This window comes from Tasmannia lanceolata, unplaced genomic scaffold (assembly GCF_043159265.1).
Source record: "Tasmannia lanceolata isolate RefF3 unplaced genomic scaffold, GAP_Taslan_0.1 ptg000005l, whole genome shotgun sequence".
Lineage (NCBI taxonomy): Eukaryota > Viridiplantae > Streptophyta > Magnoliopsida > Canellales > Winteraceae > Tasmannia > Tasmannia lanceolata.
This window is the reverse complement of record NW_027518682.1, coordinates 2,876,068-2,897,895: the sequence shown is the minus strand read 5'-3', so window position 1 is coordinate 2,897,895 and position 21,828 is coordinate 2,876,068. Positions and strand designations below refer to the sequence as shown.

General features: G+C 38.9%; 1 pseudogene across 1 annotated transcript in view; it reads left to right on the top strand.

The window, feature by feature from the left end:
• Positions 1 to 4,244: 4,244 nt before the first annotated feature.
• The window catches only part of LOC143877103 (putative ADP-ribosylation factor GTPase-activating protein AGD8), a 31,481-nt pseudogene continuing 13,897 nt past the window's right edge, over positions 4,245 to 21,828 (top strand). Inside the window, exons 1-2 of the transcript XR_013250551.1 lie at positions 4,245 to 5,474; positions 9,959 to 10,110. The product of XR_013250551.1 is annotated as a putative ADP-ribosylation factor GTPase-activating protein AGD8 (transcript). The remainder of the gene's footprint in view (positions 5,475 to 9,958; positions 10,111 to 21,828) is intronic.

Genomic DNA, 21,828 nt, shown 5'->3' with positions numbered 1-21,828 from the left:
TCCTCTCTCTAAATCCTTCTCTTCTACTTCTAATTCTTAACTTCCCCTATTCTTCTTCTTCTCTTATTCTATTCTTCCCTCTCTTCTCTTCGTCTTCTCCTTTTCTCCATTTTCTTCTATTTCTTCTAATTCTTAACTTCTTCTCCTATGCTAATACAATATTAGTTCATGAAGCATGAGATGCAAGAAAAAAATAATAAAAAACTAAAAAAATTATGTGTTCAGGTCTATTCATGTAAACTAAACTTCACCGTGCTGCTTGTTTAAGTGATTCCAGCAACAGGAATGGGGGATTGGTTTTCTCAGCTGTGGGCACCCCCCTAAATAGGCCTGTGGGGAAAGTATATGAAAACATAAATAATACCAAATAATCAAAGAAAACAAAGATTGTAAATAATATACAAACTCTTTCAAAAAAAAAAAAAAATAGTATACAAATACTACTGATAAACAAGAATTGCCTTAAGGTCTCCAATACCTGTGTTTGAGGCATTTCTGACATTTGCCCGAGATCATAATTTTTAAAATATGTAATGCCCTTATTCCATAATTTTTTTTGAATGGTACCCGTATTGCATAAATTACTGTTGAAGATAAATAACTGCCGTTGTGGTGGCAAAATGCAAGCAGCTTCTGTTTCAGTTGTTGAATCTGGATAAACTTTTATGTCGACATTTTAAATAATGTGTTTATATATGTAGAGTTCAACAGCCATATCAAGTGCTGATCTCTTCGGTCAAGACATGGATGATTCTCAACTTGACCTCATCAACCGTGGCACCGTCTGGCATAGTTGTTGGTTTCTTGTCAATTAAATGGACCTTTGACAATTCCAAGCACAGTCGGCCATTACACACCATGGCGTGGGTGGGCTTGGCACACCTTGCATGGTCGGCCGTGGCACCGTCTGGCATAGTTGTTGGGCTTTGTTGGCCTTGGTTCATTTGGAATTGCTTCAAATGTTATTTGAACTGCCCTTGGTTCATTAGCTTAGATCCTTAGATTTGTTATGCTTGTGGTTGGTTTGTTTTGCAGGGATCACAGGATATCTCGTCCTTAAAGAATATGGCAGGGGAGACTGGGCAGAAGCTAACATCTTTTGCTTCCAATTTTATAACAGATCTTCCAATATGGCAGTATATCTGTGATGTTTCTTTCGTCTTGAGGCCTTTTTGGAAATCACCATCATTTCTATAACTATAACAACTATTACTTTTACCCATTAAAAAAAAACTATTATTTGCAATTGAAAACCATTTATATGTTAAGATTGTATGCAAATGATTTTTGGAGGTACCCCAAAGAGACCACAAATCATTAGACAACTCTATACGCTTGGCACAGGCATTTCAATGTCCTCATTTCGTACTAAATGAGAAGCGGGGAGCCGGGGACTGGCCATGAGAATTACCGAAAACCAACTTTTTAGCTGGGCTTCTCAACTGTTCGTTGATAGAATTAAGGGGCTCAGTGGATGTGGGCAATTTTATTTTATTTTGTTTGGGAAAATGACAAAAAAAATGCCTTTTTTTGAACTATTATTAAAAAGGCAATGCAAAGTTGAAAAGGACTAAAACGAAGTGCTTTTAACCGTTCATGGATTTTGGAGGACAAAAAAGCCCTTCACATTTTTTCAATCACATCTATTATTTTATTATTACCTTTTGAAACTTACCTCTCTCTTCCTTTTCAATCACATCCATTATTTTATTATTACTTTTTGTAAAACAAATTTCAATAGGGTTTTTTTTAGGGTTTTGCAAAACCAATTTCAACTACTATGTAGGGATTTTGTTATGGTTTTGCAAATGTGAATCACTTTTTAGGATTTTGTTAGGGTTTTGGAAAATCAATTTCAACAACTATTTAGGGTTCTGTTAAGGTTTTTCTGTGTTTGAGAACCCTAGTGGTTTAGACCCAACTCAACCTGAACCCAACCCGACTCAACGCGACCCGATTTGGAGACGGGTTGGGTTAGGGTTAGGGTTCTGTTAAGGTTTTTCTGTGTTTGAGAACCCTAGTGGTTTAGACCCAACTCAACCTGGACCCAACCCGACTCAACGCGACCCGATTTGGAGACGGGTTGGGTTAGGGTTGACCATCCTCAACCCGAGGCCCGGGTTGGGTTGGGTTAGGGTTGAGGGAATGGTATCTCGGGTTGGGTTAGGGTTGGCCTTCACCCGACCCGAGTTGCACCCCTACATAAGAGGCACCAACCTGTCTTCCCCCAGTTGGTAAACTAATATTTCATGAAATTTTTTTTATAGTTGCCAAACATGGCCTTAATCTATTTAAGCTAGAAAGAAAAATTGAAAGATAAACGGTGCCCGGCATGTTAGTAATAGTTAAGTGTACAAAAGAATACAAGGTGTTTAATGGGATTTGAATTTGGGAAGCAACGTCTGCAAGGCCACTCCTTGTAAGTGGCCTTCACATCATCTGGGTTGGCATCTTTTGGGAGCGTGAATTTTCTCCAATAACGCACCCTTCTCTGCTCAACTCGTATTGGCCTCACTCTTTTTCCTCACCTTGTTCGCTCTTCTTCTTCTTCTTCCCAGCTATGAATAGAACCCCATTATCTATCATTAATTGTTTTCACAGACCCATTGAAACATAGGCATCAGGTAACTGAATACAAGTAATGAGCTGCTTTTAATTTAGGGAAATGATATCAACACTATTGAAGAAGTATTTGCTGATTTTGAAGTATTTGCTGATTTTCCTTTAACCAATTGGCAGGGTAGAATCTATACTTATAGAGTTCTTGAGTACATATTGCCATAGATAGAATATACAGAGAATATACACTTTGGAAATCTTACTAAGTTTAATACAGCAGAAATTGCAGGCTTTCCAATCGTATCAGCTTGCTGAGATATGGATGATCTAATGATGACAAGATTCTTGACAAGATTCTTGAGTCACGCTAAGCATTCCATAGAATGTACTAATCATGGCAAGCATTCAACCTATGTTCTTGCTAAGACTGGATCATTGATTGCTTGCTAAGATTAGGAGGAGAAAGTTCTGGCAGTATGCTTAGATGGCAATCAATCACACTTGTTGATATGGGCAAGGATATTCCCTTGCCATCTTGGTCACCAGCTATCGGCAAGGATATTTCACTGCCATCTTTATCGTTAACACCCTCCTTCAAACGCACCAGAGGTTTACCAATGGTGAGTTTGTCATGGAACCAAACAAATCACCTAGATGAGAGCCCTTTGTGAATATATCTGCAAGTTGATCTTCACTTTTGAAGAATTGGACTAGGGCGCCACGAGCAGCACGTTCACGAACAAAGTGATAATCAACTTCAATATGCTTTGTACATGCATGAAGTATAGGTTAGTAACTAAGTAGGTGGCACTGATGTTATCACAACGCAATAAAAGAGGATGTCGAAGAAAAATGCCCAAGTCACTGAGTAAGAACTGCAGCCAACATAAGTCGGTGGTGGTGACAGCAGGGGCCCGATATTCAGCCTCAGCACTCGAACGAGAGACCGTTGGTTGTTTACGAGAGCACCTGTAGACACCCCATTTTGATCAAGCCCTAAACTCCTGAAGCGTCCGAAACTAATCCCGAAATTCCCAAAACCTGAGTCTTGAAACCGAATTCAGAATCAATTTCAAATTGTCAAAGTTGATCTTGAAATTTTTGAAAAAAATCTAGTCCTGAGTGCGAAAGAACCTGAAAAGTCCAAAGTTCCCTCGTTTACAAGGCATTTTGGAAAACCCGGAAAGAGGTACTGATATCGTTTTCCTTCATTCAATGTTGAAGGAGGGTGATTTATCAAAGCGGGAATGTTCTCATGTACTTTTAACCCAAAAGAGAAATGACGAGCTAGGGGAGTGCTCTTACCAAAAACATGGTTGTTCTCACATCATTTTCTTAATCTAAGCAAGGCAAAAAGGTGGGGTATATCATCAAAGTAAATGAGTGCCAATACTAGTTCCCATTTGAAAGATAGAAGAATTTTTGCCCTATTTTCTATCCCAAACCACCCCATTTAGGATGAAAGAAAGTGAGAAATAGACTAGTAGGGGCTGTCCAGAGCAAGGATAAGGGGTGCAAATGTATCATTTTCCTTTACATGAGATGGGGGTTACCCAAGAGAGAAAAGGGGGGTCAAATATGTCATTTCCCTTTAGGTCTGTTTTGCCCTGCCCCACCCTGTGCAAAGGAGTAGTTATAAATGCATTAAGAGGTGGCTGTCCCAAGGAAATAAAGGGGGTGTATGAGTATATCATTTCCCTTAAAGGGGAAACGAATTAGGGTTTGAGAGGGAGCCCCATTTTCTGAAAAAAGGGCGAGGGGCAGCCGCAAGAACAGCAGGAGAGGGAGAGAGAGAGGGAGAGGGAGAGAGAATTTACAGAGAGAGGGTTTGAGAGTGGGAAGAGAGGAGAGGAGCTCAGTCACCGTCAATCCTACCCGATTCCGGCCTCCATCTCCACCGCGCCACCACCAGCCACCACCAGCCACCATAGCCTCATCTTCTTCCTTTGTTCAACCTTCATTTCCACCATTCCCTCTTCTTCACAGCCACCATTTTCTAATCCAAACGCACCTTCTTCTTCATTCAAACCACCACCAAACCCTCTCTATTGTCCCCCTTAGCTCCGGCAGGACCCATGGATTCCGGCGAAATCCGTTGACTCCGGTGGACTCCATCATCTTCTTCCATTGACAAAACCCATTCCCTTCTCAACCACCAACTACATCTCCCACCTTGGCAACCTCCCCACCCACCATTTCTCCATCTCCATAAACCCATTTTGTTTAACCCAAACCATTTTCTCCGGCCAAGACCCATACTCCGACCAACTCCGGCCACGCATCCACCCTCTTCTCTATCTTCTACCACCATCAACCACCATCTCATCCTCCACCACCATCATTTTCATCATCCCAACAGCAGCTTCGAAGCTCATTTTCACTCTCTTGTCCAACCCCATTTCCCCAAAGATCCAAACTAAACCCATTTTCAGATTCACCACCTTACCCTCTTAGACCCAAACCAAAACCCACATCAGCCAGCCCCATCTCCTGTTTCTCTACATCTCCCCCACCATATCCACCATCTACTACTTTTCTACCTTCACCATTTCCCCATTCCTCCATTGACTTCACTTCAGCCCCATCAAACCCACTTGGATTTTCACCCATTTGCAGCCACTCCAAAACCCACCTCATCCCCTGTTTTTAACATCAGCCATCTCTCCATCCCATCCCCACCACCATTTAAACCCTCTCCTCCACCGATCTCAGGGCTGAAAGCAGAGAGAAATAGAAGATTTGATAATAGAGAGAGAGAGAGAGAGAGAGAGAGAGAGAGAGAGAGAGAGAGAGAGAGAGAGAGAGAGAGAGAGGGAAGGTCTATGTAAATTTAAAAGAAAAAAGAGAAGTAGAGAAGTTGCAGCAAAGGGGTTTGTTCTTCATCTTCACCCATTTGGAGAAAATTTTACAAGAAGGTAAAACCCATCTCACTTTCCCTAATAATTCCTTTTTAATGTCTCATGCTCATGTGGCTTTTTGGTTTCTTGTTGCCTGACTGATTTTTGGGTCCTTTGATGTGTGATTTTCAATTGCCTTAATTTTCTCATTGATGTATCCATTTTTCCTAATCCCTCTGTAATTTGCTGAAATTTGATCACCTTACGTTTCTCACCGGAAGAGGCATATGTTTTCTGAGTTTTGTCCGATTGGTTTGCTTCTCTCGATTTTAAATCCCATTGGTCTCCTCTTCTTAATTCGATTTCAAGAGCCCATGGGAATTGTGTTCAATGAATATCAAGAAGTAAGGGTGTTGATACCATATTCTCATGTCAATGGGTTTTCCTTTTAGCCATCCTTTAGGTTCTTCCTGAGTTTGGTAATGCACAAATATGATCGGCCATGTTGGCTGAATTTGTGGAACAGGTCTCCACCCTCATCCAAATCAAATCAGTTTGTCCATGGTGAAACAAACGGGTTTGGGTGATTCTTCATTGAGCACAGTTGGGTTATGAAGTTATCTACACCTGTTGAAGGAGAAATCAGTGGAGATTGGCACCTGAGTTTATAAGTTTCATTGTTTTGATTATGCTAAGTTGTTAGTGAGGGTACTCGTCAAGATTAGTTGAAAATCCGTGAGTCGGCTGGCAAGTCAAAATGCCCAAATTTCTTCATTCGGTTTGGCTTAGTATATACCCCACTTTGCTAATTTTTTTTGCACCATCTTTCATCATATCCAGTTCATTTGGAGACAACCCCTTAGAAGATTCCTGAGTCAGTATCATTCACAGTATTGTCCTTTGTTCACATATTACTATCATGTCTCAAAAATGGAAATGCAGCCATGGAATATCTGAGTAGTCTTGATTTATCTCTCATGACCTTGAGGCCTCATCTGATTTCCATCTAGTGTTTAGGGATTCCCTTTGATCTTGGAGATTATTTGATCTGCGGATCATGTCGTCGGAACCAGGCGATGACAGAATATTTCTTGAGCCACCCCTTGCCCTTTATGTCTCTTCTCCTTATCTAGGACCTCTTACGAGACTTAGGGGTCCCTTCTCTTTCGAAACTAGCACTTCTTATGGGACTTGAGGGGTTTTCTTTTCCTTCTATTTCTTTATTTCCTGTGGAGCTTATGGGTTTCCATGTCGTTAGGTTTATTACATCATTTAGGATTTAGGATTTCTTCTCTTTTTGGGTACATCCTTGCATATTCCTTGGGATACTCTTTACATTTCGGGATCCCATCGATTTTAGGAACACTTGTTCGGGTTTAGGCGACGACGGACGGCAACCTCCTGAGCCAAAACCCCATTTCAATCAAAAGGGATAAAAAATACATAAAAATCCAAAAACAACAAAAACATAAAAAAACAACAAAAGCGTTTTTTGAAAAGCTGTTTCGAACTACGTTGGCTTGATCCCTTTTCACAGGGTACGTAGGAAGCTTGGGACAGTCATCCCAAGTTCAGTCAAACTTTTTAATAAAATCATTTAAACCCTTCAAAAAATCATTCAAACATCCAAAAAATCTTTCAAACCTTTCACAACAAAAATCAAAATGGGCAAGGATGATGATTGCCAGGTCACTCGGAGCCTTCCTTTCATTTCATTTTCGATTTTGATCGTGGTTTTTCGGTTTTATCGGTTTTTCGATGTTTTATCGGGCTTTGGGACGGGCGACGACGTAGCGTGGCCCCTTCACAGGGATTGTCCTCGCTGAGGCCAACGATAGGCTATGACGATCGTGAGACTTATCCGATCTTTAGCGGATCAGGATCGCTGAGCTTGATTCATTAGAATCGCTCCCTGAGCCTATCGTACGCTCTCGTTTCTTTTCCATCGCATTCTCGGTCCTCATGTACCGTTGATTTTCTGATTCATTTATTTCCCTGTATCTTTTAGCTCATTGTGTGTTTATCTTTGACTTCTTATGTGCTACTGTTAGCTTGCTTACTTTCCTAGCATGAGATTGATTATTATTTTCTTAGCATTATCTCTTACATAGGCTCGGATGCTAGTGTGTTTATTCTATTGCTTTGGTAGTTTACTGCTGTGCTTATCTGTCCTCTCACCTGCTTAGTTGTAGCATTTATTCATCTTATCTTGATTATCTGCTTAGCTGTAGCTGTGCGTGTGGATGTTACTGCTTTCCTAGATGTGATGGGTTAGGATTAGATGCGGTGAGTTAGGATTTGGATGTTTATTTTCTTTTGCCCATCCCCGGGTCATGCATGCTTAGATAGACGTTTTCTCGGGGATACTCGTTCCCATTTCACATGATTTTAGCCCAAAACTCTTCAAAATTAATTAAAAATGGCATAAGAGACCAGGTGTTTGCACTTGGGCGAATTGGGGGCGCTTAACACCTTCCCCATTCGTCATCAGGCACGGACTTTTGTATCTCTGGTTATCCGTTGCAACAGAGTATTTCATGGGATCCAGGGCCTACTTCCTTGGATGGCGACTCTTCTTTGTTATAGGTACATCTTGGTTCTGGGCTAGTCCTTGAATCGAGAGGTATCTAATTTATATCGCCACCCATGTTGTGAGTGGCACCATTTCGAGAATTCCTTGGTAGAGCTCTCCTTCACATTGTGGAGATCTTAGAGGATCGGCGTGGGATCTCGTGTCCCTCGCCCACCGTCCTCGGGATCGGGGTCCACAGCACCACATAATCAAGTTGGGTCCAAAATAAATGCAACTGCCAGTGGGAGATCGACGATCATCAGGTGAACCAGCCCAGTTAGCATCAAAGTAGGCAATAAGAGAGGGAGCTGATATTGGGCGAAGTGTAAGCCAAGGCCAATACTACCTTTGAGGTAGCGAAGGATCCTTTTAACTGCCTCATAGTGTACAGTGGTAGGCGCGAGCATAAACTGACATACATGATTAACGGCGTAGGAGATGCCCGGACGCGTCATAGTGAGGTATTGAAGGGCGCCAACTAAGCTACGATACAATGTGGGATCAGAGAGGCTAGCACCATGAGTGCAAGACAACTTAGAACGAGGACAAACAGGAGTAGTAAGAGGTTATGCCCCGAGCATGGATGCACGATCAAGGAGATCAAGGGTATACTTCGTCTGTGTAAGTGTAATATGGAGGCTGGGGTCCGAACAACTTCCATGCCGTGGAAAAAGCTTAGGGAACCAAGATCCTTCATATCAAAGTGCCGAGAGAGATACGTAATCAAGGAGCGAACACCACCGATGTCACTGCCAATGACAATAATATCATCCACATATAGAAGTAAAAGAAGACACATCCATAGGATGTGAATCACACAAAGAGAGACGTGTCAGACAAACAACATCGAAAGCCATGCTCAAGAGCCATCAAATTTGATTGCAGGATTAATCCTATTTCAATAAATTAAAATAATTTCTAACTAATAAAAAGCGAAAAATATTCGTCAACAAACATCGTATTAGATCATAGGGTTGGAACCATCCGATGGAGTTCAGTAAACGTCGTGGGGCCCATTAAAGTAAAATTTCTAACTTGAGACACGGTAGCCCTGGTGAAGTACACGTCGTCGGGCCCCACTGAAAGTAAAATTTAACGTGAGACATGGCAGCATAAGTCAAGTAAAATTTCTACAAGTCAAGTGAATGTCGTTGGCCCCACTGAACGTAAAATTTCTAACGTGTGACACGTTTGCCTAGGTCAAGTAACGTGTGACAAATGTGTGACACGGCAGGCAAAGTAAAGTAATCCTCGTCGGGCCCCACTTAGTAAAAACACACCAATTGGATAATCAGTCCTCTTGATTGTTTTGTAGAAAATGAAAAATTGTTAAAGAGCAACATTTGTAGAAGCCCAATACAGATGGCTACGTTCATTCTGATCAACGGTTCACATTCGACCGTAGAATTCTAATACAAATGACTAGGATCGTTCTGATCAATAGTCCACATTCAGCTGACATTCAGCTTGTAGAATCCTATTTTGATTGTTTCAATTGTATGATTGGCTTGGATTTTGAAGCAAGGCAGTCCATCATATGGCTTCGAGTCTCTGTAGCGGCCCGGTTCGTTTTGGATTTGAGAATTGATTTTGAGTCCAAAACCGATTATTCCATTCAAAATTGTGTTTAATCTTGTGTTACCTTACCTGTCAGATTAGAAGTTGGGACTTGGGAGGTCTTTATATATCTTGAATTTTCACTCTTTTGAATCACTATTTGTGTTACCTTTCACATACATGCTTTTTTCCCTTAGCGCTAAACAAACAGTTATAGCAAGTATTGGTTGATTTTCTTTCCGTCTTCTTTTGCTATGTGGTTTGCATTTCTACATATCCCTTACATTACTTTCTTTGCATGTCTAAGACACAAACTTTTTATAGTTCAGAGTTAGCTTTGTTTGTTAAAGTAAATGTCTAGTTGTTCATGTCAATATTCTTTCAATTATAATTATTGTTTATTGATCTAAAGATTATTCATTTCATGTGACAGTTTGAAGATTTTTGTGCCAATAACAATCCTAGCACTCTTGGTTCTTATTCCTGTCAACGTATCCAGTGGAACACTATTTTTTTCTAAAATGAGTTAGTTTTCAGTGACATTGATGAGCTTTCAATATCAAATGTTAAACCTCGGTCCCAAAAGTAAGTTCATACTTCTCTTACTAATGGAAGAAATATCTTATTTACCACAAAGTATCCCTACATTTATGCTTCTCTTACAATTGAATGTAAGTTTATATTGCTATGTACTTGTAGAGATTTTCCCTATCCTTATTTGGTCTTAGTATAAGAAGATTGGATGAATACTTTCATAAGACATGCCCATTTTATAAAATAGCTTAAGGAACTGTTTATAATTTTACTTGATTGTAAGAAAAGGAGATGTGATTCCGTTGCCTAATGAAAAAATATCTATTGTTATTTTACTTTGTTGCAAATCAGCATCTCAGGATATTTTAAGGATATGGGTTATTTCTTAGAGAACAGATTTAAGTCCAATTATTGGACTCAAAACTAGGCATAATCTTGAGTCCAATAATCAGTTTTGGACCTTGGTTATCAAATTTCAAAATCCAAAACAAACAGAGCCTTAAATGAAGAACATTGAGAAGGTAACTCCAAAAGGAGCAGAGGTTGCTCTTCACTAAAGTCCGTACTAACTCTTGCCTATCTCATTGATGGTAAGACTCAAACTCCATGGGTCCCTACTCTTCTGAGCACACACTTCACCACATTTTAAGATCCACTTTGACGATGAGGGCTCCCCTCCTTGAAAGGACATAAAATACTAAGAAAACTTGTTAGGTCTAATTCTTTTACATTCCTACAATCCTTCCCTTTAAACTTTTCCTCCACGCACTCATAGCACTCAAACATCTTAGCCTCAAGATCCCTGAAGCTAACTAAATTAAAGGGCCAGAATACACGCCACAAAGTGGGATCCTAACCAGAGGCCTACACAAAACCTGATCCAAAATGATAGTGTTTTTATGATCAAACTAATGACAGAAGAGGGCAAATATCATGATATTTTTCTGAGACTATCTAGCGAATAATAGATTGTGCCTATTTCAAATGAGTATTTCAAGTGAAACTGAATTTTTTAATAGTCTCAAAAAAAAGAATTGGCACATAGGTCAAACATTCAGGAAGGATATGGTTCGCTAGTTATGAATGGATGGAGTCAAATATACCCAGAGTTTCCCAAATACTAAGTGGCTCATACTTCTATTTGAACTTCAAAGCTGTATGGTGCAAGCACAATCAATAGGTGAAACAGCCAATGCTGAGAATTAGATGAAGGATATCAGAAATACCATTTAACAATCATTTGGAGTACATGTGAAGACACAATTCTATATGCCAAAGCGAAAGCTCAATAAAAGCAACTGATCACAAACTGGTAAGTACAGCAAAAATACTCAGTGGCATGACATTTTTCATTACGTTCTTGTAAACAATGCATCGCACCTCCCATTATCAAGTAACAGGTGCAAAGGACATGTCTGAATACAGCAAAATAAATGTTTGTGCTTACTTATATTTATCATTTTTGCTCAGAGAGACTTAAAATGCCTCACGGGGGAAAATGAGCTTCAAGTTGCACAAATTTGATAAGAGTCAAAGGCGAACTTAATGGAATGGTAGTGGTGGTGGTAAGTGGTAAGAGTAGAAATGCAGGAGCGAGATGAGGCTTGTAAGTGGAATTGGTGAAGGGAGTTGAAATGTGATAATGGCGCCTTGAGGAAAAGATACAGGCTAGTAAGGATCAATTACATAGGCTGGTCCAACAAAAGTGACCCATTAGAATTCGTCCGACATTGTGTAGTGCATCTATGTTTCCCAAGTTACTAAATTATCCCGATTAAACTGAGGAAAGAACTTTACTCAGGTAAAATTATGATACATGACATTATATGCATGTATCATAATTGTGTTCCCTTTCGCGGATGCTATTCCATGGGAAGAAATTGGTGTGTTTGTTGCCAAAAAGGATGTCCCTAACTTGGGAAGAAATGAGAGTATCTTTGTTTCCGGCGTTTCCCAATAAGCTAATTTTTCCCGGCGTGATTTCTTCCGGCGCAACCGCTGCTAAGGGCCCAAGCCCTTCTCGTTTTTCCTTAGCGTTTCTCTCGTTCGTTTGTTTCCCTGGAATCAAAAGGAACTATGGTTTTTGACAGTCGTCGCCTCAAAGAAAGCAACGAGGAAAACGATGCTGCTCGTTTTCTTCCCGGAGATTGGCGGAGTAAAAAGTGTCGGTATCACAACTTCCGACGAAGGGTGGAGTGCCGGAGATGTTACATAAAACCGAGAACTGCCGACAGTCGGAAAATAAAAGTGAAGGTTCATGAGAGGAGAAGGAGGTGGAGGACCGCCTGTGGCCGGAAGATGGAGACCCTATGGTAATTGTGGATGATGATGATAGGATGGTGAAAATCTCCGGTGAACAGGTGAAACAGAGAGAGAAGTTGTTGAAGACATGCCTGATAGGAGGAGTGAAGAAATGTGACTGGGAGCTTGAGGAAATTTGGCAATGGGCAAGATGGTTTTGGAATTTGCCCCAACTTCCTGAGCCCTTCATAATCAGTAGGAACGAAGTTCTATTTGGATTCCAATCTGAAAGCCAAGCTTCAATAGTGATGGGGAGGGGATCTGAAGCTTTTGGAGAGAGAGAGGAGGAGGAGGAGGAGGAAAGGGTTTTGCACCGGAATCCCCTCAGGGGAAAATGGTAAAAAGAAGAAAAGGAAAACATGTCATAGCACGATGATGGCTCCCTTATTCGCTATATATCTATACTAGTAAAAAACCTCGTGCGATGCACGGGAATGAAGAAAAAATTAACACTGAATTAGAAGAAGTTTGATAATAGAAAAATTAATAAGTAATAACATTGCATATTGAATTTGAGGCATTATAAAATAGAGAAATATTGCAAAAAAAAAACTTCTCATGTACTGAAGAGCTACAAAAAAAAGGAAATAAAGCAAAATTTGTGGTCTCTAAGTGTGATACCAAGGTAATATGAAATGGGAAATGATTACACTATCCAAATGTAGAGCAGAAATTAAAATTACCTTGTGTACTGAAGAGCTTGCTCAGTCACAATCACTAGCAAGAGAGGTTGAAAGATCGAGGTAGTTCGTCCTTTCTCAGAAAGATACCTACAGAAACATTTTACCCAATCAAAAGGTGAAGAATGAAACAAAATTACATAAACGGAGGAGAGAGAGAGAGTTATAAACCATATTATCGTGACCAATCCAATACTGGAACGCATTGTTTAAAATATGCTGAATGTAACAACTCCTGATCTTAAGGAAAAACGGTAGTTATAGTATTTTACTGAAGAAAGAGTAGGAATTGTCAGTGACAGTAAGATATTAATTCAGTTCTTACGAACCTGGTACTAAATTTTTAAAAAATATATATTGAAGGAAAACCAAAGCAGTGATGTTTCTTAAAAAAAATTTCCATGTGGTTAAGGGCATTCCAGAAGCATCAATTAATAAGCAGCCTTTTTAAGCCAACAAATTAGACATTGGCAGGCAAGTCTATCCACCATAAAACATCATATTTATTTACCTAAACCTTAGGGACCCATTGTATAGTTCTGAAAGATCGAAGAACAAAAGATTAGGAACGGCCAGTGTAATTTTAATGTCATGTTTGCAGTTTGTTGATAGAGTAAAAAAAATGCAATAAATACGGTAAATGAACCCCTTGAAAAGGATGTACCAAAATCGAGATTCCAAATAAATTTCATAATAGAGCGCTCAAAAGGAGGGATCAACCCAGAGGCCTAAAGTGTATAAGTAATTGCACCAAACTATTAACATAGAAATTACCAACCCAACATAAAAAAAAAATCAAAGAAAAAACAGATGACAATATCTTACCTGTTTGTGATTCTTCAAGACATCTGGATGAACAAATAGTTTCAAAATCATGGAAATGACCTACCACCAATCAAGGTAAACACCATTAATGGAGTGCATAGAAATTAACAATCCTTGCTTCCAGAAAATGTAATCAAACTAACACTCAGCTATCAAAGCATAATCATCCCAGCTCTCTTTATGATGACACATGAGGAGAACGAATTAAAAAGCCTAAACTAAACAATTAATAGTAATATCACATAAAAAAAAACATAAACAAAGCAAATTAAAAAGCATCAATTAATAAGAAGCCTTTTAAGCCATCAATAGTGGTCTTTGTTGTGTGGTGAAGCATAATCAATTGCAGGTAAAATCTATGGAGGTTAAAATGAAATATCAATACCTGAAACAGATCAGAAAGGAAAAAGGAAAATTTCAATTCCACAAAGATAAATAGAAATATAAACAAAAGATATAAGGGTCTAGAGAGAGCACTTATCTATTTTTTCTTGGTTAGATGGGTAAGAGCAATAAAAAGAGAGTATCTCACTCAACCTATTTTGGTTATCTCCATGAAACCTGCAGCCACCAAGAAATGTTTTAACCCAGAGTGAAGCCAAAGCCCGTATTCTATGAGCAGGGAGTAAAATCCAAACAATTTAAAAAGACGATGAATTACCTTGTGAATTAGTTCCGCGTCCCAGGAATCACAGAGATGCACAAAATTGTTCGTCCCTAGATCGAAAACCCAACCTAAAACCAAGAGCAGAAACCGAAGTCTTTAAGCCCTAGCAAGTAGGAAAAAAAACCAAACCCTAAATTAAAAACATAGTAATGGAAGGGAAAAATTTTGAAAAGGGAAGAAATTACAGAACCCTCTATCGAAAAAACACAAACCCATTTTGTTAACGACGATCCTGATGAAGGATTGAGGTTGAGCAAGAGAAAGAGGTTCCAAGTGGCAGATGGGATAAATGATCTGGGTAAGAGAGCTAGGGAAAGGTGGAGATAAAAAAAAAGGTTTCTTGAAGAGCTTTTTTGGGGTAGAACTTAGAGATACGAAGAGTGGGTTTTCTTAGAGCGGTGGAGAATGTTCAGGAAATCAATACTCGTGGTTTCTTTTTCTAAGCATGGATTGAAAGGACAAAACTACCCCTACGAATGGGAATTTTACCCGTGTGAATGAAAAAAAAAAGTCGGCATTTTCTGTTCTTTTATATAGATATAGATATACACTTTGTTTTTTTTCTCTTGGGCGAGATTTTGGGATGAGCGAGAGATACAGAGAGGGCAATACTCTCGGCAAGATTTTTGAGGATCCTTAAATACTCGCCAATAAAGTGCTTCATATCGCGAGACAGAGAGGGTTTTGCCTTTTTTTTAATGGTTTTTTCCGGTTTTCTTTATTTTTTTTAGGATTTTTTTCCTGATCTTTTGGGCATTTATGAAAATCGAAATAAACATAGGGAGAAAGGGGAGGACGACACGTGTCCGTGAACAGTAAAACTCCATTGCTTCTTTTGTTTCATATCTCTGCGATGCACGGGACGATAGAGGGAATTAGAAGATATTAGGAGTAGATAATGGCAAATATGGAGTTCCATTTAATGAAGTGTAGCAGATTTGATAAATAAATTTGATGTGCATGATAGGAAATGAAACCACTATATATAATACGTAGGATATAAAAAGAATCAAAGCAAATTAACAGGGCCCAAAAAATTGGCACTAAAAAATTAGCACTTCCATGTTTTGATTAGTTGCACTAACAAAGCTGTGAAAAAGCTCCTAGAAGCCAATTTAAGAAGAAAAGATAACCTATGTTTATGCAATTAATATAACATAATAGTGCCAAACATCAGTTAACGGTAGAATCAGAAATCCAGTTTAAAAGGAAGGGGATGAAGAGTTAATTGTGCATTGTTGGATTAGTTGTGGGATGTTGGACAATCTCATATTATAAAAAATAGTATTATCTATTTTTGGGAAATAAAATCTCACATCTCCTTGGCTGCATCCTCATCCATTTCAGATCATCCACATAGCATCAATTAGTGATATCACGAATTCATCAACATCACATTTACTTCATCAATTTTGAAACATTTATAGATCCTGTAATATTCTAAATACAAAAATTGTTAGATTACAGAACAAATTTATAGCTCCTATACAGACACATCACCCAGCAGAGAGATAATATTGGCTATATGTAGGAAGCTTTTCAACATGAAGAGAGAAAAGAGATATCAAACCATATGAGGATGCCATATACCTTTGCAATCAGTATGATCACAATTCAGGTCTAAATTAAAAAACATTGAGGACCATGCGATAGCAAAAGAAGAAATGATGATAAAAGTAAGAGAAAAATCTCATGGTGACTTTGGCCCAGATGAGAAAACTCGGACTTGAAAGGAAAAAGACCAAAAAAAGAAAGAAAACGTTCATGATTCGGTGGGAAGGAAAGTAGGTCACAACCACATGGAAAAAAATCATAAAATTAAAAAAAAACTCAAACCACTCAGACAATGATGGCGGCGGCGGTATTTGAATAGCAGTAACCTTTGACTCTGCCTCTCCCTCTCCCTCTCCCTCTCATGGCTCGAATACACAAAAGCTCTAAGAATCTAGTTAAAATAGGTTAGACATGATGGTTTAGCGGATCTATTGAGACATGATGGTGTCATCATTTACCAAAAGAAATAGAGAAGGGGATTCTTTTCATTAATGAAAAGAAAAGAAAATACAGTTGTACATCACAGATGCAAATTGAACTACCTAGAGTAGCATAATTTGAATGATCTATGTGTTAACAATGAATAAATAAAAAAAATCAGGAGAGTTATACCTGATTTTTTTTAGCTTATGATCCTCAGGTCTGTGCAGCAAAGTGCCTTCTGGTTCTTGTAATCGGCATGGGTGGTAATAGATGACCCTTCTAAGGCTGCAATGAGTTATAGATGGGCAGTTATTGAATGCTGGAACAAATTGCACACAGGCAGCTCTTCTTCCTTGCCGGGACTTTATGACAATGGGTTTTTTTGTTGCGACTACACTCGAAATCGGCTTTATCAGGGATTTTCACATAACTGGTGCACTATGAGAGAGCCGACACACCCACTAATGGGGGTTTTCTATCAGAAACAAAATAGAAGAAAGGGGAATGAGAGTTCGGAATGTTGGAGAAAAGGGTGTTGATCAGTTGTGTTGGTTTTTTGCTATAGGATAGTAGGAAATGAAAGGTTCTTATTGAGATTTTTGAGGTTAGGGAAGCGAAGGTGGTTTTGGGTATGTTGTGCGTTGAGGGAAGAAATTGGGGATACGATGAGATGGAGGCGTACGGCGGTTTGGAAAGAGCGAGAAGCTTGGCGTGCTTCCGAGCTAATTGGGCAAATCTCAAGTAATCCTTATCCAGCAAATATCTCGACCGGTAAGATTTTGCATATCGTGGCTCTTTATCCGAAAATCTCAAAAAACACCTATTGCGAAAATCTGGAGTTCGGCAGAAAAGGAATCCCCTGACCTCTCTCGCGTGGCGAGAAAAAAGGAAGCGCTGCGAGACGAAGGGGATTTTTTTATGTATTTATTGTACCCATCTTGACCTTTTGACAGTTCTTTAGGGATTTTTTCTCCTTTTACCATTTTTTCATGAATTTTGAGTATTTCCGAAAATTTAAAAATACACGTGAACTTGAAGGGGAGGCGGACACGTAAGCATGAACAGTAATTTGCGCTTCCCTCTTTATAATAGTAGATAGATAGAAGATAGATATCTATATCTATATATTTGGTTGTTGGAAGTTGGGTGGGGGATTAAGAGAAGAAAAAGTGAAAGGGGAGAAGCCAAGAGGATTAGATTGGGAGAAGAATAGTGGAAGATTGACCCAGTGTGTTTGGTTGTGTGGCAATCCGTGAGAAGATTAGCGGAAGATGTGGGGTGCCATTACCAAAATGCCAGGAGGAGGCACCTGCATGAAATCGAAACATCTGATTTGGAGGTTATATAGATTCCCTCTAGATCGAAGGTTAGGATCATCTTATGAAAATAATTTCGGGCGCAACCTATTTAGATTGTGGCCTAAAAATGGACGGTTTGGATCATCCTATGGAGTGGGCCGTACAGTACCTTATAAGATAATATTTTATTGAATAGCCACGAAAAAAGATAAATTAAACCAACCCTATTCAATTTTTATTTAGAGAGACGTTCAATTTATCTTGCTATCCCTCTAAATTAACCATAATTATATCATTTACCCCTAAATCGAAAAGAGAAAAAAAAAATTGCCAAGAAAAAATTTCCCACGAGAAATGTTTTTTATTCCAATCTTAACACTTTGATTTGCATGTCCTTTCTGGTCCTTCATTTTTTTTTCAACCCTTTCTCTAATGGATGAGATCTCCATTGGGTGTGCATGAAAGTTAGATCAATAGCGTCACCTCGTGATGGCCCATAAGATCAATGGTTCCAATCATCCAAAATGTGTCTCACGCCTGCTTCACTATACCTGTGTAACATATATGTTTCTCCCACCTTCTGTCAAGGGCTAGGATCATGTGATCATAGTGATATAACCAAAAATGGATGGGACTTGTAGCGGCCTACTAGGGGGAGTGATTTTAACGTTATACCATCTACAAGTAAGGACCTCTCGTATGAATGACCCAAATCATGTTGAACATATTTTGGATTGGGCCTTGAGTTTCCAAATAAAATATGACCTCTTTCTCCAAAAAGAAGAAGAAGGGGGGTTTATGTTAAAGAGGTTCAAATGCGAGATTTTCCAACACTCTTAAAACTACTTTCTAAACACTTATTGACACCTAATAAATAAATAAAATAATTTTTAACTAAACTAATCTTCCTTACAAATACCCTAGACTAAAGCACTCCAGGTGTGCTTTAGCTATACCAGCGGGATGCATCATGCATGAACTAACGTGTCTTACTGATGAAGTGTAGTTAAAATTTATAAGGGTTGGTTTAATTTATCTTTTTTCGTGGCTATTCAATAAAATATTATCTTATAAGGTACTGTACGGCCCACTCCATAGGATGATCCAAACCGTCCATTTTTAGGCCACAATCTAAATAGGTTGCGCCCGAAATTATTTTCATAAGATGATCCTAACCTTCGATCTAGAGGGAATCTATATAACCTCCATATCAGATGTTTTGATTTCATGCAGGTGCCTCCTCCTGGCATTTTGGTAATGGCACCCCACATCTTCCGCTAATCTTCTCACGGATTGCCACACAACCAAACACACTGGGTCAATCTTCTACTATTCTTCTCCCAATCTAATCCTCTTGGCTTCTCCCCTTTCACTTTTTCTTCTCTTAATCCCCCACCCAACTTCCAACAACCAAATATATAGATATAGATATCTATCTTCTATCTATCTACTATTATAAAGAGGGAAGGGCAAATTACTGTTCATGCTTACGTGTCCGCCTCCCCTTCAAGTTCACGTGTATTTTTAAATTTTCGGAAATTCTCAAAATTCATGAAAAAATGGTAAAAGGAGAAAAAATCCCTAAAGAACTGTCAAAAGGTCAAGATGGGTACAATAAATACATAAAAAAATCCCCTTCGTCTCGCAGCGCTTCCTTTTTTCTCGCCACGCGAGAGAGGTCAGGGGATTCCTTTTCTGCCGAACTCCAGATTTTCGCAATAGGTGTTTTTTGAGATTTTCGGATAAAGAGCCACGATATGCAAAATCTTACCGGTCGAGATATTTGCTGGATAAGGATTACTTGAGATTTGCCCAATTAGCTCGGAAGCACTCCAAGCTTCTCGCTCTTTCCAAACCGCCGTACGCCTCCATCCCATCGTATCCCCAATTTCTTCCCTCAACGCACAACATACCCAAAACCACCTTCGCTTCCCTAACCTCAAAAATCTCAATAAGAACCTTTCATTTCCTTCTTTCCTATAGCAAAAAACCAACACAACTGATCAACACCCTTTTCTCCAACATTCCGAACTCTCATTCCCCTTTCTTCTATTTTGTTTCTGATAGAAAACCCCCATTAGTGGGTGTGCCGGCTCTCTCATAGTGCACCAGTTATGTGAAAATCCCTAATAAAGCCGATTTCGAGTGTAGTCGCAGCAAAAAAACCCATTGTCATAAAGTCCCGGCAAGGAAGAAGAGCTGCCTGTGTGCAATTTGTTCCAGCATTCAATAACTGCCCATCTATAACTCATTGCAGCCTTAGAAGGGTCATCTATTACCACCCATGCCGATTACAAGAACCAGAAGGCACTTTGCTGCACGGACCTGAGGATCATAAGCTAAAAAAATCAGGTATAACTCTCCTGATTTTTTTTATTTATTCATTGTTAACACATAGATCATTCAAATTATGCTACTCTAGGTAGTTCAATTTGCATATGTGATGTACAATTGTATTTTCTTTTCTTTTCATTAATGAAAAGAATCCCCTTCTCTATTTCTTTTGGTAAATGATGACACCATCATGTCTCAATAGATCCACTAAACCATCATGTCTTACCTATTTTAACTAGATTCTTAGAGCTTTTGTGTATTCGAGCCATGAGAGGGAGAGGGAGAGGGAGAGGGAGAGGCAGAGTCAAAGGTTACTGCTATTCAAATACCGCCGCCGCCATCATTGTCTGAGTGGTTTGAGTTTTTTTTTAATTTTATGATTTTTTTCCCTGTGGTTGTGACCTTCTTTTCTTCCCATCGAATCATGAAGGTTTTCTCATCTGGGCCAAAGTCACCATGAGATTTTTCTCTTACTTTTATCATCATTTCTTCTTTTGCTATCGCATGGTCCTCAATGTTTTTTAATTTAGACCTGAATTGTGATCATACTGATTGCCAAGGTATATGGCATCCTCATATGGTTTGATATATCTCTTTTCTCTCTTCATGTTGAAAAGCTTCCTACATATAGCCAATATTATCTCTCTGCTGGGTGATGTGTCTGTATAGGAGCTATAAATTTGTTCTGTAATTTAACAATTTTTGTATTTAGAATATGACAGGATCTATAAATGTTTCAAAATTGATGAAGTAAATGTGATGTTGATGAATTCGTGATATCACTAATTGATGCTATGTGGATGATCTGAAATGGATGAGGATGCAGCCAAGGAGATGTGAGATTTTATTTCCCAAAAATAGATAATACTATTTTTTATAATATGAGATCTTCCAACATCCCACAACTAATCCAACAATGCACAATTAACTCTTCATCCCCTTCCTTTTAAACTGGATTTCTGATTCTACCGTTAACTGATGTTTGGCACTATTATGTTATATTAATTGCATAAACATAGGTTATCTTTTCTTCTTAAATTGGCTTCTAGGAGCTTTTTCACAGCTTTGTTAGTGCAACTAATCAAAACATGGAAGTGCCAATTTTTTAGTGCCAATTTTTTAGGCCCTGTTAATTTGCTTTGATTCTTTTTATATCCTACGTATTAAATATAGTGGTTTCATTTCCTATCATGCACATCAAATTTATTTATCAAATCTGCTACACTTAATTAAATGGAACTCCATATTTGCCATTATCTACTCCTAATATCTTCTAATTCCCTCTATCGTCCCGTGCATCGCAGAGATATGAAACAAAAGAAGCAATGGAGTTTTACTGTTCACGGACACGTGTCGTCCTCCCCTTTCTCTCTATGTTTATTTCGATTTTCATAAATGCTCAAAAGATAAGGAAAAAAATCCTAAAAAAGATAAAGAAAACCGGAAAAAACCATTAAAAAAAAGGCAAAACCTGCTCTGTCTCGCGATATGAAGCACTTTATTGGCGAGTATTTAAGGATCCTCAAAAATCTTGCCGAGAGTATTGCCCTCTCTGTATCTCTCGCTCATCCCAAAATCTCGCCCTAGAGGAAAAAAACAAAGTGTATATCTATATCTATATAAAAGAACAGAAAATGCCGACTTTTTTTTTTTCATTCACACGGGTAAAATTCCCATTCGTAGGGGT